This window comes from Mytilus trossulus, chromosome 14 (assembly GCF_036588685.1).
Source record: "Mytilus trossulus isolate FHL-02 chromosome 14, PNRI_Mtr1.1.1.hap1, whole genome shotgun sequence".
Taxonomy (NCBI): Eukaryota; Metazoa; Mollusca; class Bivalvia; order Mytilida; family Mytilidae; genus Mytilus; species Mytilus trossulus.
The window spans coordinates 48,071,199-48,085,091 of NC_086386.1; the positions used below are offsets into that span (position 1 = coordinate 48,071,199).

Here is a 13,893-nt window from a genome sequence, read left to right on the forward strand (position 1 = left end):
CCAAATGTTTACTTGGTCGTATTTTAGGTAGAATAGCGTTTGTTCAATAGATAGGTTTAGTGCCGATAAGATAACTCGCAATCTAATTCATCTATACTACTAAAATAACGAGGTCCAATTTGTAAGCCGTCATCACGTAAAAACGATGAATCAAAGAATTCAACTTTATATGTAACTTATTTAGTACATGTACAATGCTGTTGATTAAAAATTACACCACTCGAACCCTTTTGTTTTCCATATAATTAATATTGCCAATTATTAAGAAGTTCCGGGTGGAATCCGATACCGATACCAATTATAGTATATTCACCTGTTACCTATTAGCTTATCGGTATTTAATATTTTGTTATATACACGGGTCGTTATCACAGGGTTGACACAACTAACTTCAAGCATTGTCACATTGTTCCCGATTGTAGTATTTAAATCAGTATGACTGTCTAAGATGGCAATACCAATATAAAAATATCGACCCAAAATAAGGCGTATAGGTACAGCATGTACAGTTTTCAATTTGTTAGCCGGAATGACGTAAAACAGCAAATCAATAACTCATAAGGGACAATGCTGTTGATTAACAAATACTCCTTTCCAGGCCCTTTTGTTTACCAAATAAATAAAAATACCAATAATTGATAAGTTCCGGGTCGACGGGTTCAAACAGAAAGATGTTGAAAGCAGAGAAAACTGTGCATTTTATAATCGGAATGATTTTATCAGATGACAATATCAATACTAAAATAAGGCTTACGCATAGTAATATTCTTTAATTCAGTCACAGACCCGCGATATCACTGGTGTGTTCTAGTGATTTGTAAAAGTAAACCATTAAAAGAACACTTACTGATTACATGTAAGATGTACATGGGTGACAGTTAATAAAACACAGCTTTACAATTGCTCTGAATGAACTAGTTGTGGGTGATTTCAGCCCTGTACGTACGCTTTTATATTTTCAATTTATAATAAACAAAACATTGTTACAAATCAAATCAAGTAATAGAAACAGAGTAAACAATTGAGTTTTAGTAACGTATGAACGAGTTTGCTTTTTCTGAAGTTAGTAATACAAATCATATTGTTTAATAATAAAGTGCATATTAGTATGTTGTTTTAATATTAATTCTCATTAATGTTTCATCATTTAATATCTACGTGTAATAGATATCGCGATTGGTTAACACTTTGTGATGATATGGATCCCTCTAAATAAAAAAAAACTTTCCATAAAACGTTATTTTTGTTTTTCCACTGTGAACATATATATCTATAATATCTATAAAAGGGTCAAACAAATATGTTTTGCTTTGTTTACATAGATTAGGTTCCACGAATGGTATACTATTACTTCTGTAGTATCTGACAATTGAACGCAATCTATAGTAACAGCTTCGTATTTAAACGTATTTACAACATGGACCAATATCAAGAGCCTACCATGTTTTAAATTCAAAAAAGTAAAGATTGTCACCCGATTCTTAACAAACTGTTGTTGGGACAATTCATTTAAAAATTGTTTATCATAAGTTCAAGGCCTCTAACTGGAAACATAAAATAAAAGAAAATTTTATATTTACGCCTGATTAAGTTTGTTCTATAGCTAGTACTGTGAATTTTCAAACATCGTTTTTTTTCTATAATCAGGTTAATATATTTTGGTATCTTTTTATATTTAAAGATAATAATTTTCCTGAATTATTTACAAACGTATTATTACAAATTGACATGATTTATAAGAATTCCGTTTTTAATATTTTTCTTTTCTTTATATACCATTTCATTTTGTCTTCTTCTTTTCTCTTTATTAAAGTCATAAGAATCGAGTGACCGGTGAAATATAATGTTCTTACAATTCTTGAACCAACACATACAAACATCATACACTAAGTCTTCTGTACTCGAATTTATCATTTTTTTCGTGTAAACTTCGTATAATCGTCAATTTTTTTTCAATCGGTCAGTGTTGTTGTGAAAATATGGCAGGTAATTAAAGTCGTGTTTTAAAGCTGAAGTTTAACGATTGTTACCTGTTTGTCAACAATTGACGAAAAATAAACAAAAAAGCATGGAAATTAAGCACGTGCTTAACATGTAAATACAGATAATAGTTTATTTTAAGGACATCCATGCGTATTGTGGTCACCGGATTTTTACGAGATGGGTCACACTGAGGTCACCTTGCATACGGAAAATATGTCGGGGGAATTGCTTGCTGGAAGGAAGCAATTCAAATAAAGTAAACTTCTTCTAAATATGAATAAATTAAAGAATTTTCTTCAGAAAAAAGTATATGTACATAAGTTTTATAATGAAAACTATCCATTGAGTTATAAAAAACATATGCATCATTTTTTTTTTATTTGAGGTTTCTTATGACTTTAACATAAATCCGACAACTATTCCTACTGTAGAAGGCCATAGTTCTGTACACATATTAAAACAAACTATAACTTTACATGCAATACAATAGTTTAAAAGTAATGTGTTGGCAATTTCCTCTTGATTATCTTGCTATTTTATCTTTTAGTTTTTGTATATTTGTTTGTATATTTAATTGAGGAAAATTGATTAATCAACATTCTCGATTCATATATTTCTAATTTTGTATTTTTGTGGACACTTCTTTCGTTGTTTTATCAAACTGTGCCCTCTATACCATTCAAGCATAAAGGAATTTAAATTTTATTCACAATTTAATATTTATTCTCACGAAATTTCCCGTGTTCCGAGGCTGTGGTGCTGAGTCTTTCCCTAAGAAACGTTATTGTTCGCTCTTACTTTGAAGTCAAAAAGATATGAAAATTTAAATGTATGACTTAAATTAACTTAATATGTAAAATATGAACATGTGTAAAAGGTTTGAAAAACTAATACAAATTTAAAAATTATAAACACTGATATTTGACAGGCACTACTTTTAAAATCACCATTAGGAATCGGTTGACTATAAAGATATGTTGCTATCTCAACTCACGAGGGACATTGTTTGTGCTTTCAAATATTTAAAAAAGTGGTCTGCTCGGCAGTTTTACTGATTTTGTCCTATCCCCAATTGTGACATTTTCTAAGTATGAATATACTTGTGGATGATGCGTGCATGTGTGGCAGTGGACGATACACTGTCGACACATTATGTCTCTCTCATTTAGGAGTACATGTGATTCCGTCAGTTTCTGTTTTTCCTTGCTTTATCTCTTTCTGGTTAATTAAAAAGATTTGAACATCGGCACTCTACTGTCGCCCTACTTGGTCATCTTTCTGTTATACATAAAAAGTTACATGTTTAGCCATAAAGGAACAATAATTAAAGGAAAACAATAACAGGGAGAGACAATTTGAAATGTGCACTATAATCACTGCCGGTTACTGAACTCAAAGGCACAGAATCAAGTTGTGGTCCCTCAACTGCAAAGATGATTAAACACTTAAATCAAACTGTTAACATAATAGTCAGAAGATTAACCATTATATAAAATACATTATTGTATGTTAGTCATAGCCGAATTTTTAAAAAATGCTGGCGATCTAAAGATGCCAAAATTAGTGAATTTTACTTACTAGTATTATTTGTCAGATTAAAAATGTCCTGGAGGAATAATGTCGATATTCAAGTATACAGGCATTTTCAGCAGAGGAATCAGAATCAATACCTTTTAACCATCAATTGTTCACAAAAGATTAACTTTTGGTGAGAGTTCTTTTGCGCATCGGCACATCCTAAATCAAGACATCTTACACATTAGAATTGTTTATCTTTGAGAAGAATTATCAGCTTAGTTTTAACAATATTTATACAGATACATCAACATAAAACGATAATATACAAATGACAGAATATTATGAATTCAAAGTTCAAACAGGCAAATTTGCTTTTACAAATCTGTCTCCTTGTGCACAAATAATACATATATTGAACAGTATTGAACAATAATTAAATATAAATACTGGCATGTTCTGTAATAGATATATGAATATGGAAAAGGTGAAAAATACCAGAAGAAGACAAAAAATACAAAATTAACATGATTTTTTGTAATGTATACAGTGTGAAATAATTGGGTTCCTATTGAATACTGAAGCAGTAACATCAAGGGTTAAAACTTTGCTATTAAATATTTCCTCACCAAACTAAATAAAAGATTATTTTGCTCATTTGAGAGTACCGTTTTGAATTTCAAATTCCCTGGCGTCAAATCATCATTTCATAAAGGATTACCGTGCATATAACAACCTTGCGATATTATGTACTGCAATGGTGCATATATCGTTTTTTAAGGACACTTATATAATGTTAACCGGTTAATAGGCTTTGATAATAAAGTGTCGAAATCACAAATGTCTAAAAGTCAAAATGATCATCCTAGTACTTGATTAATGCAAGTTTCCAGCATATGAACTTTTTTGTACTCGGTTAAATGAGCATGCAGACACCTCTTCTATAGCCATGGATCAAAATCTAAATTATATCAGTCCCCGAGGGTATCATCAGCTCGGTAGTCAGTATTTCGGTACTGACATGATTTAACAAACTATACTAAAATTGTCCGTTTATAAATTTATAAATTATTAAGAAACTAAGGTTTCAACTCCCTCAGGTAAAGTTGGCTTTAGATGAATTTGGCTATTTATTTTCGGTATTTTTGACATACAGCTCTTCAACGGTTTCGGTACTTATACATCTTCGGATTTCAAATGTTTGGCTTTGAGCGTTCCTGATGAAGGTAAATCCAGAAAAGCGCTTCGGACGCAAGAAATTAATAACGTGTTGTTTTCAATATTTTACATCACTGGGTCGATACCTCTGCTGGTGGACTATCAGTCCCCGAGGGTATCATCAGCTCAGTAGTCAGTATTTCGGTACTGACATGATTTAACAAACTATACTAAAATTGTCCGTTAATAAATTTATAAATTATTAAGAAACTAAGGTTTCAACTCCCTTAGGCAAAGTTGGCTTTAGATGAATTTGGCTATTTATTTTGGATATTTTTGACATACAGCTCTTCAACGGTTTCGGTACTTATACATCTTCGGATTTCAAATGTTTGGCTTTGAGCGTTCCTGATGAAGGTAAATCCAGAAAAGCGCTTCGGACGCAAGAAATTAATAACGTGTTGTTTTCAATATTGTATATACTTTTTTAAATTCATAGTAAAGTTCTGAAAAAAAATAATATAACTTTCACAGTTGCAAGCCGAGGAAAGTTAACAATTTAGTTCTTTATTCCAATTGAACTTAATATTGTGTGGACGCAAAAAAACATTAATTGCTGATATGGTGACTACTTTTCGTACCAGATGTCTTTGAATAGATATACATGTAGTATTATAACAGTTGTTATGAAATACATAAAAGTAAACGTAAAAGAACTTACGTTGTATGTCTGCTTGTTACAAAATGATGCTATTTTGACAATGTGTTCACCTTTGCTCTAATCTTTAGCAGTTTTTTTTAAGCCAAATGTAAATATATGTTATTTTATCGTTGGTTTTTTTTAATTTTTGATTTAAGTAATGGTAAAACATGGCCATTTTTCGCACCTCTGCCTTTGTCTTTGATGATTTCAAATTTAGCTGTAACAACATTTCATATAAGGGTCTATATGGGAATTACAACAGAATAAACGTGCAGAATAAAGGATTAATCTTATCAAGAATTGATAAAAAAAAATAAAAAATTAAACAATTAAACAATGATGGGGAGGGATGGGGTCTTAAATACAAAGTCTGAGAATAGAAAGATAACAGTCAAAATGTGTATATAGAATAGAAAAAATGGCTTATAGAAATAGAAAATACAGAATCAAAAGATCCATCATATAGAGTTTTCTTTAAGATGGAATATTGCCGATCTTAAGGGGAATGAACAGAAGGGAAAAGAAAGATAAAAAAAAAGAAGATTTTTTTTTTATTTCATTCAATGTAACCTTTAACCTATGCATATAAATCATAACAAGGTCACATATCTATGTTTTTTAAATGTTTTTACAGAAAACAGGTTTCCGAAAAGAAAATGTTTGAAAATTGAATTAGATAACACAATATGGTTAAAAAAAATAATAAATGTATGTAGTCTCAATGTAAATGGTACAAACAATATGAATAAAAAGGAGAAGGGTTATCGAATGGTTAAACGCTCATAAATGTGACATTGCTTTTTTTGCACGAAATGCATTTTGACGAAAAATTTAAGTAAAGAAATTTACGTTGGTATTTATATATGCACCAAATTATAAAGCATCTAGAAATACGTTTTTTTAAAAGGTAAGTGATAATATAAAAAAATTCGGTATCGGTATACCGATGATTGGGGGGAGATTTTAATGATACTTAAAATGTTATAGATAGAAAAACAGCACGACCAAATAGCCAGATTTCAAAACCAGTAAATAGTTTGAAATTAATGTTCTAAAAATCAAACAAACTAATCGATATCTGGAGATGTTTTATTCCAAACGTACAACAATGTACATGGCGGTGGAGAGATAAAACTCAGGCAAGTAGAAAAGACATGATACTAACTGGCTCAGGTTTTAAGTCATAAGTAGAAAATTGTAAAATTAAACCCGCTTTAATTAATTCTACTGATCATCAAAGCGGGTTTTTTTTAAGTATAAGGACTGGTGTTTCAGAAAGAGGTAAGGGATATTGGATGATTAACAACTCTATTTTAAAAGAAAACAAATACAAAGAGATAATCAGTAATCTTATTCATAAATATACTAATGGAAATATTAATATGGATTGTCAATTATTGTGAGACGTTTTAAAAGTAGAAATAAGGGAGGTAAGCATAGCATATTGTAAGAATAAAGCAAAGGCAAACAGAGAATTAAATGGGGAACTAGAAAAAAAACCTGGAAGAGAGAAATAAGTTAAGAGATGCATTACCACAGGAGGATGCACCTTTAGATAAAGAAATACAGGATTTAGAACTAAAAATATGATAGATATACGAACAGAAAGGTAGAGGTGCACAGGTTAGGTCAAGGGAGAAATGGGGTGAATATGGGGGGGGGGGGGGGGGAATAATGCTTTTTTTTTAGGTTTAGAAAAACAAAGACAGGTAAAAAAGTTGATAAATAAACTAAGTGACGAGAATGGAAATATAACAACAGACCAGACCGATTTATTAACAAAAATTAAACAATAATATGAAAAACTGTACAGCTCTAAATGTCAAATAAAATATTAGGTCGAAAATTATATTTGTGAAACTGAATTAGAAAATAATTCAAATAATGTTGATAAATCAGTTAGTGACGGAGAAGTAACAATCGAGGAATGTACTTCAGCTATTAATATATTGAAATAAAATAAAGCAGCAGGGCTAGATGGTCTAACAGTTGAATTTTATCAGATGTTTTGTGAAAAAATAAGATATTTTCTAGTTAAGGTTTAAAACTCTGGTAATGAAAAAGGACTCACAACGTACTAGTATTTTGACATTTTTGTTCAAAAAAGGGAATCATTTATTATTAGATAATTATAGGCCAATTTCCTTACTAAATGTAGATTTAAAACTATTGTCCTTTGTTCTAGCGCAATGCTTAAAAAAGATACTACCAAAAATAATTAATGATTTATTGGCTTTAATTTCAGACAAATTCAAGATATTATTGACTATGCGGATGTATATTCGATTGAATGGGCAATAGTTTTTGTAGATTTTACTAAAGCTGTTGATTCCTTAGAATGGGATTTTATGTTAATCACTTTAAAACATTTTGGATTTAATGAATCTTTTATAAACTGGGTAAAAACATTATATACTAGGTTACAAACTTGTGTTATTAATAATGGATGGATTTCGGAAATATTTCATAACTCAAGAGGAATAAGGCAGGGGTGTCCCTTATCAGCTCTTCTTTTCGTTTTATCCGTGGAGATCATGGCTTTAAGACTTCGAAAAAAATCAGAGATATCAAAGGGTTCGGAGTTAAACTAGATAATAAAAATCATAGCATTAAAATTTCACAATTAGCTGATGATACTACTTTATTTTTCAGTAATAAGAAAGAAATCAAATCTGCTATGAATGAAATAGAAATTTTTGGATCATTTTCTGGGTTAATTTTGAATAAAAATATAACAGAGGGTATATAGGAAAACTGAAACATAGTTAAGATAAGGTAGCTGGGATTAATTGGACAAACACACCAGTAAAGGCATTAGGAATATATTTTGGTCATACAGAGAAAATTGTGAAAAATTAAACTGGGAAAATAATAATATAACTTTAATCGGGAAAATTCTTAATATAAAAACATTAGTTTCACCACTTTTTACATTTTTGGCAAGTGCCTGTTCAGTTCCGGAGAAATTCAGAAAAGAACTAGAAAGTAAATGTTATAAATACATCTGGTATGGTAAACCAGATAAGGTTAAAAGAAGTACCATGATAAAGTCAAACGAAGAAGGGGGATTACAAATGATCGACATACAAAGTTATGTTATGTCTCTAAAAGCATTTTGGGTAAGTAAACTCATCAGTAATTTCCAACTGGAAGTTGATTCCATTAAAATATCTCAGCGTGGTTGGTACTAATTGGTTAATTTTTAAGATGAATTTTGAAAAGAAGAAAATTCTGGAATATATCAAACATATCCCTGAATTTTATAAAAAAAGTTTTTAAGTGTTGGGTAATATCAGGCGGTGGACAAACAAAAAAACCTACCAACTTCACAGAAGAATGGAAACAGGTAATTTGGGGGAATAAACAGATTAATTTTAAAAATAAAACTATTTTTTTGGAAAATTGGATTAAGAGTAACTTGATATTTGCCAATGACATTATAGACCACACTGGTAATACATCTCAACATTTTATTCTGGATAAATTAGAATGCAAGATTAATTGGATTGCAGAAATAAATATTTTAAAAGACTGGCTTCAGATGTTACAGTCTGAAAGTTCTATAAAAAGTATTGTAAATATTCCTAGACAGAAACTAATCTGGAAAGGTAATAACATTGAGGCTTCAAGCTTTTCAACAAATATATTATTTAAGTCAATTTGTAAAGAAAAAACTGAACCATCAATTGGTGTTAGCAAATGGATGCGTATTTACAAAATAATGAGAACCTTAGTATTAACAAACTATGTTAGTTTTCTCGTTTGAATTGTTTTACATTGTCTTATCGGGATCTTTTATAGCTGACTATGCGGCATGGGCTTTGTTCATTGTTGAAGGGCGTACGTTGATCTATAGTTGTTAATGTTTGTGTCATTTTGGTCTTTTGTGGATAGTTGTCTCATTGGCAATCATACCATATCTTCTTTTTTATATATGTTTTCATGTTTCATTATTTAGAAGAAAATAAGTTAAAAATATATAGATGGAAACTTTTACAATTCATATTACAAACAACACAATTATTGTTTAAATGGAAACAGAAGAATGCCAATCTATGTAATGTCTGTAACGAAGAAGAAGATTATAACCACGAAACCTCTTTCTAAATTATTAATATCTATTTTATTAGCAATCAAAGACGGGCTTCAAAGTTATTGTGAAACTGCCTATTCTAGAGGTGGCGTGAATCAGATGTGGATACTTAAAAATTCCAAAGATCTTTTAGAGTACATACAATGTAACTCTCTTTCATCTTGTAACAGTAATATAACATTTGACTTTTCTACTCTTTACACAAGTATTCCACATTCCAAACTAAAAGACAAATTGAAAGAGTTGGTATTACTTTGCTTCATAAAAAAAGAATGGCCAACGCAGATACAAGTATCTTGTCTTAGGGAGGGATAAATCATACTTTTTAAAGAATCACTCTGATTCAAACAAAAAATTCTCTGAAACCGATATTATCAAGATGCTTGATTTCTTGATTGACAACATATTTGTTATGGAATAACCGTTTCACAAATGATATCGGATATGTTCCTTACGTCGTAACTTCAATCCCCTTCCCTTTCATGAATGTGACCTACCGAATAAGACTATTTACCGGATTTATAATCACATAAGCAACACGACGGGTGCCACATGTGGAGCAGGATCTGCTTACCCTTCCGGAGAACCTGAGATCACCCCTAGTTTTTGGTGGGATTCGTGTTGTTTATTCTTTAGTTTTCTATGTTGTTTCATGTGAAATATTGTTTCACTGTTTGTCTTTTTCATTTTTAGCCATGGCGTTGTCAGTTTGTTTTAGATTTATGAGTTTGACTGTCCCTTTGGTATCTTTCGTCCCTCTTTTATAACCACTTTTTTATTTCTTGTCGATTTTAGAAAAATTTTGGAAAAGTATTTATGTGTTAATGGTAAAATCAAATTCAAATTTTAGAGTATCATTAAAGCATGGATTTGTATAGTATACTATACAAATCCTTGATTAAAGCAATTAGTCTTTGGATATAAAAATTTTGGCAAATTTTATATTGGTCTGAATTATTTCCTAACAATCTTAGGTTTTTCCATATACAAATCATTCTATGTATCTAATCAGAAATTGACAAAGGTAAATGTTTATCAATTTTTTGTTCGAGAATACACACACAGATACAATGAAAACAGAACAATGAAACTTAATCGATTATTAAAGTCACTAAAAATAAGTTAAGACGATTGATAGAATAAAGCACAATGTATTAAAATGTTGTATAATTGTATTTCAAAAATTTTATACATATATACCAGCAGCTGATTGCTAACCTGGGCAATCAGTGGAATATTACAGGATGCATCAAGAAAAGCTTGGCGTCTTGGTGTAACAATGTAACAAGCATATTTGATAAATAAATATTTAATGTTGTTAAAAAAAACAAGGTCACATAATTTTATCTATGTTTTTCGATATGTTTTTACAGAAATCAGGTTTCCACGAATGTAATCTAAATATCGTATGACCTTGTCGCAGCTTGCGTATAGTAAATTAAATAAGCACACGCAACACAAGTATTGGTTTTTTAACTGTTTTGGTTTCAAATGCATTGCAAAAATATAGTGTTCTCCTAGAAGTTTAACAGTTATTGCTTAAGAGAATAATTTACCTTGTAAGTATCATATATGTATACACAACTCGTCTAAACATCAACCCAACAATGTTAGATCTGTAAATTTGCTTTCGCAAATTTTTGGTTCTTCCCTCGCCGGGATTCGAACCCATGCTACTGTGATATCGTGACACCAAATCGCCTGCACTGCAGCCGTCCCGCTAGACCACACGACCACCTGGGCTCTCTGATAGTTATCTCTATGTAAATTAATTACCATAAACGATTATGGGACACATACGACTAATTTCACACATTTGAAAAAACACAAAATCAAAGTAGATAACTTTATCAAAATCTATTCTGGAAAGTTTTTCCGCTAGTTTTATGCACAAACGTATAATTAAAAGGGCATTTAGATAATAGGATATCATGTTCCATAGTTTTTTTCCCTTTCTTTTTGTCTGTGTTCTTTTATTTGAAAGTCTTACTATTTACAATAGTTACAGTGTAGAAGACAGTGCTTCAATACAATTATAAAAAAGCTATCTTGAAAAATCAGTGTATTGAGAAGTTCCACCTTGAATGAAAATCTTTTTCAAAAGTTTTTTTTGTCTGTTACAGTATAGTTATATACATCTTTAGTTTTAGATCCGACCATGTCTAAAAATTGTTTATCTGCTGTTTTTAATAATAAAATAAAATGCTCGTCATATTTCAGCTAGAAAGATGAGACCTTGGATTACTATCTTAGTACTTGTGGTAACAGTGACTTTTGCTCATGGATGGCTTTCGAGTTCTCAAGGCTAAATACCGCCAGTAAGTTTTATACTAGTAATTTTATTTCATCAAAATATGACTACAACGGTATACAAAACTCAAAATAGAAAAAAATACAGGGTGACCAACTTTGTAGAACCCCTTTAAAAACCAGGGTTGCTTTGGAACGATAAGTAGGATCTGTTATGGATGCATTGTTCTTCCATATACGATGAAATTTAAAAAGCATTTCGGTTCAAAACATCAAGTTCTCTATCAAAAAGTTATATCAGATAAGAAATAGCATCTTTGTTAGAATTGTTTTAGGAGGCTCGCGGGTATAAGATTTTCATAACAAATATTAACTGCCTTAAGTAGTATTACTTTATCATATGGTACAAAATTCATTGCAAAAAATCAATTCGGGTTGGCCCCAGGTGACTTTTAAATTGTAGATATCATTGAAAAAGCTCCAAATTATCTCCCTTTGGTGCAAAAATGACATTTTTTAGCATTAAAATTGAAATATCTTTTTTAACTCATCGGTGACCTATACATTTTATTGTTGTTTTCGATTAAGCTGTACATTAACTAAATAATTGTAAAATTTAAGCGATTTCTGTAATTTAGTTCTTGTTTTATTTCGATATTACCTCTATTTCTCCTATTTGTTCAACAGAAACAAAGGACATTAACAAAAATGAATGCTTCTTTCGTAGGAAGGTTGTGAACGTAAATGAACAGTGACCCCATTTTTTTATTTCAAGTATAAGATAAAGTTCATTTATAGAAAAAAAAATATAGCGAAATCATATATTAGATTAAAAAAAAAATGATTTAGACCCGCGAGCCACCTTAAGGAAAAATTATTTACGCGATTATTTAAAAAAAAAAATATGTGTTTCCAATAAACCCAAAGGGGTTGATTAAGATTTTAATTCAGATAATTTTTACAACTACATGTTTATCGTGTAAAAAAAAGGGGGGGATTTAGCATTTTGAAAAATTTGGTTGTACCAGTTGAAATAAAATCAAGAATTGAAAATAATTTATCTTTCAGTTGTAATTGCAAAGCATACGACGCCAGCAGCCGTGAATTAATCAAGGATTTTGGTGTAGTATCGTCATGTAAAGGCTGGCCAAAATGTGCTTGCAGACGTGCGGAAATGATGAACTGTGCTGACACCTGTGATCACGTGGTAGCTCAGTGGGTGTGTAATCACGAGACAGAGTGCAAAGCTAGGAGTGACCGGATAAAGAAATACTACGATGCTGGAGGATGTAGCAGGGGATTCGGCCATGAGAGTAGAAAATGTGGTGAGTGCAGTACACTCGGATAATTTCTAAAGAATAAAACTAATGAAAAATATGTAGATGTATGAATTTTTAGTGTATGAATATCCCTTATTTCATTTCAATGTCTACCCATGGTTATACCAATCTTTATGAAGGCATACTGTCGTTTTTGATTTGTCGGTGTCATATTAAATGGCAGTTTTATCTAAATATTAAAAAATGACTACATGTCATTTGGTTATTTGTGTCCTTGGTTTGTACTCACGTTTCCGTATATAAATCATTTCATTTCATTTAAATTACTTTTATGTGGAAGTTAATAATCCGTCTTTAGATTGTTGTTTGTATTAAAATTATGTAATCGTATGATATCCCCAAGTGAGTAGTTCAGCGCTCACAAACATGGTTAGGTCTTTCTCATTCTTCGTGTGCCTTTCCCAAGTCAGTAGCTTGTTATTCGGTAGATATCGTTGATTATTGCATTTTGTAATTAATATTCGTTTATTCATTGTTTTTTTTTTTACTCTCTTTTTAATTGTTCTACATTTGTCATGAGGACCTTTCATAGTTGACTATACGATATGGAATATGCCCATTTTTGACGGCAACGTTGTAACATATGGCTGCTTAAACATGGGTCATATTGTATTATTGACAATCATACTAAATCTTCTTATCTTATGCTAACCGCTTTGTAAAGGATTTTGTTTGCTTATGTCGTACTTTAACAACGTTGTATCCTCTATATTTAGCATGGAAACTTCGTGGATTTTTTTGGTCAGGCACCGCTTTAAAGACAACTTTGCATTCGTCGTCATCACTCTGTGGAGTTCAAACATACTGTTAAAAATAAAGATCATTTGTAATAATTTTCACTATAATTGCTC

General features: G+C 30.7%; 1 long non-coding RNA gene across 1 annotated transcript; it reads left to right on the plus strand.

Moving 5' to 3' along the window:
- Window positions 1-10,989: 10,989 nt before the first annotated feature.
- On the plus strand, window positions 10,990-13,077 carry LOC134697441 (uncharacterized). Its single transcript, XR_010103116.1, has 3 exons — window positions 10,990-11,011; window positions 11,673-11,770; window positions 12,771-13,077. It is a non-coding gene; the product is annotated as an uncharacterized LOC134697441 (long non-coding RNA).
- The last annotated feature ends 816 nt before the right edge of the window (window positions 13,078-13,893 follow it).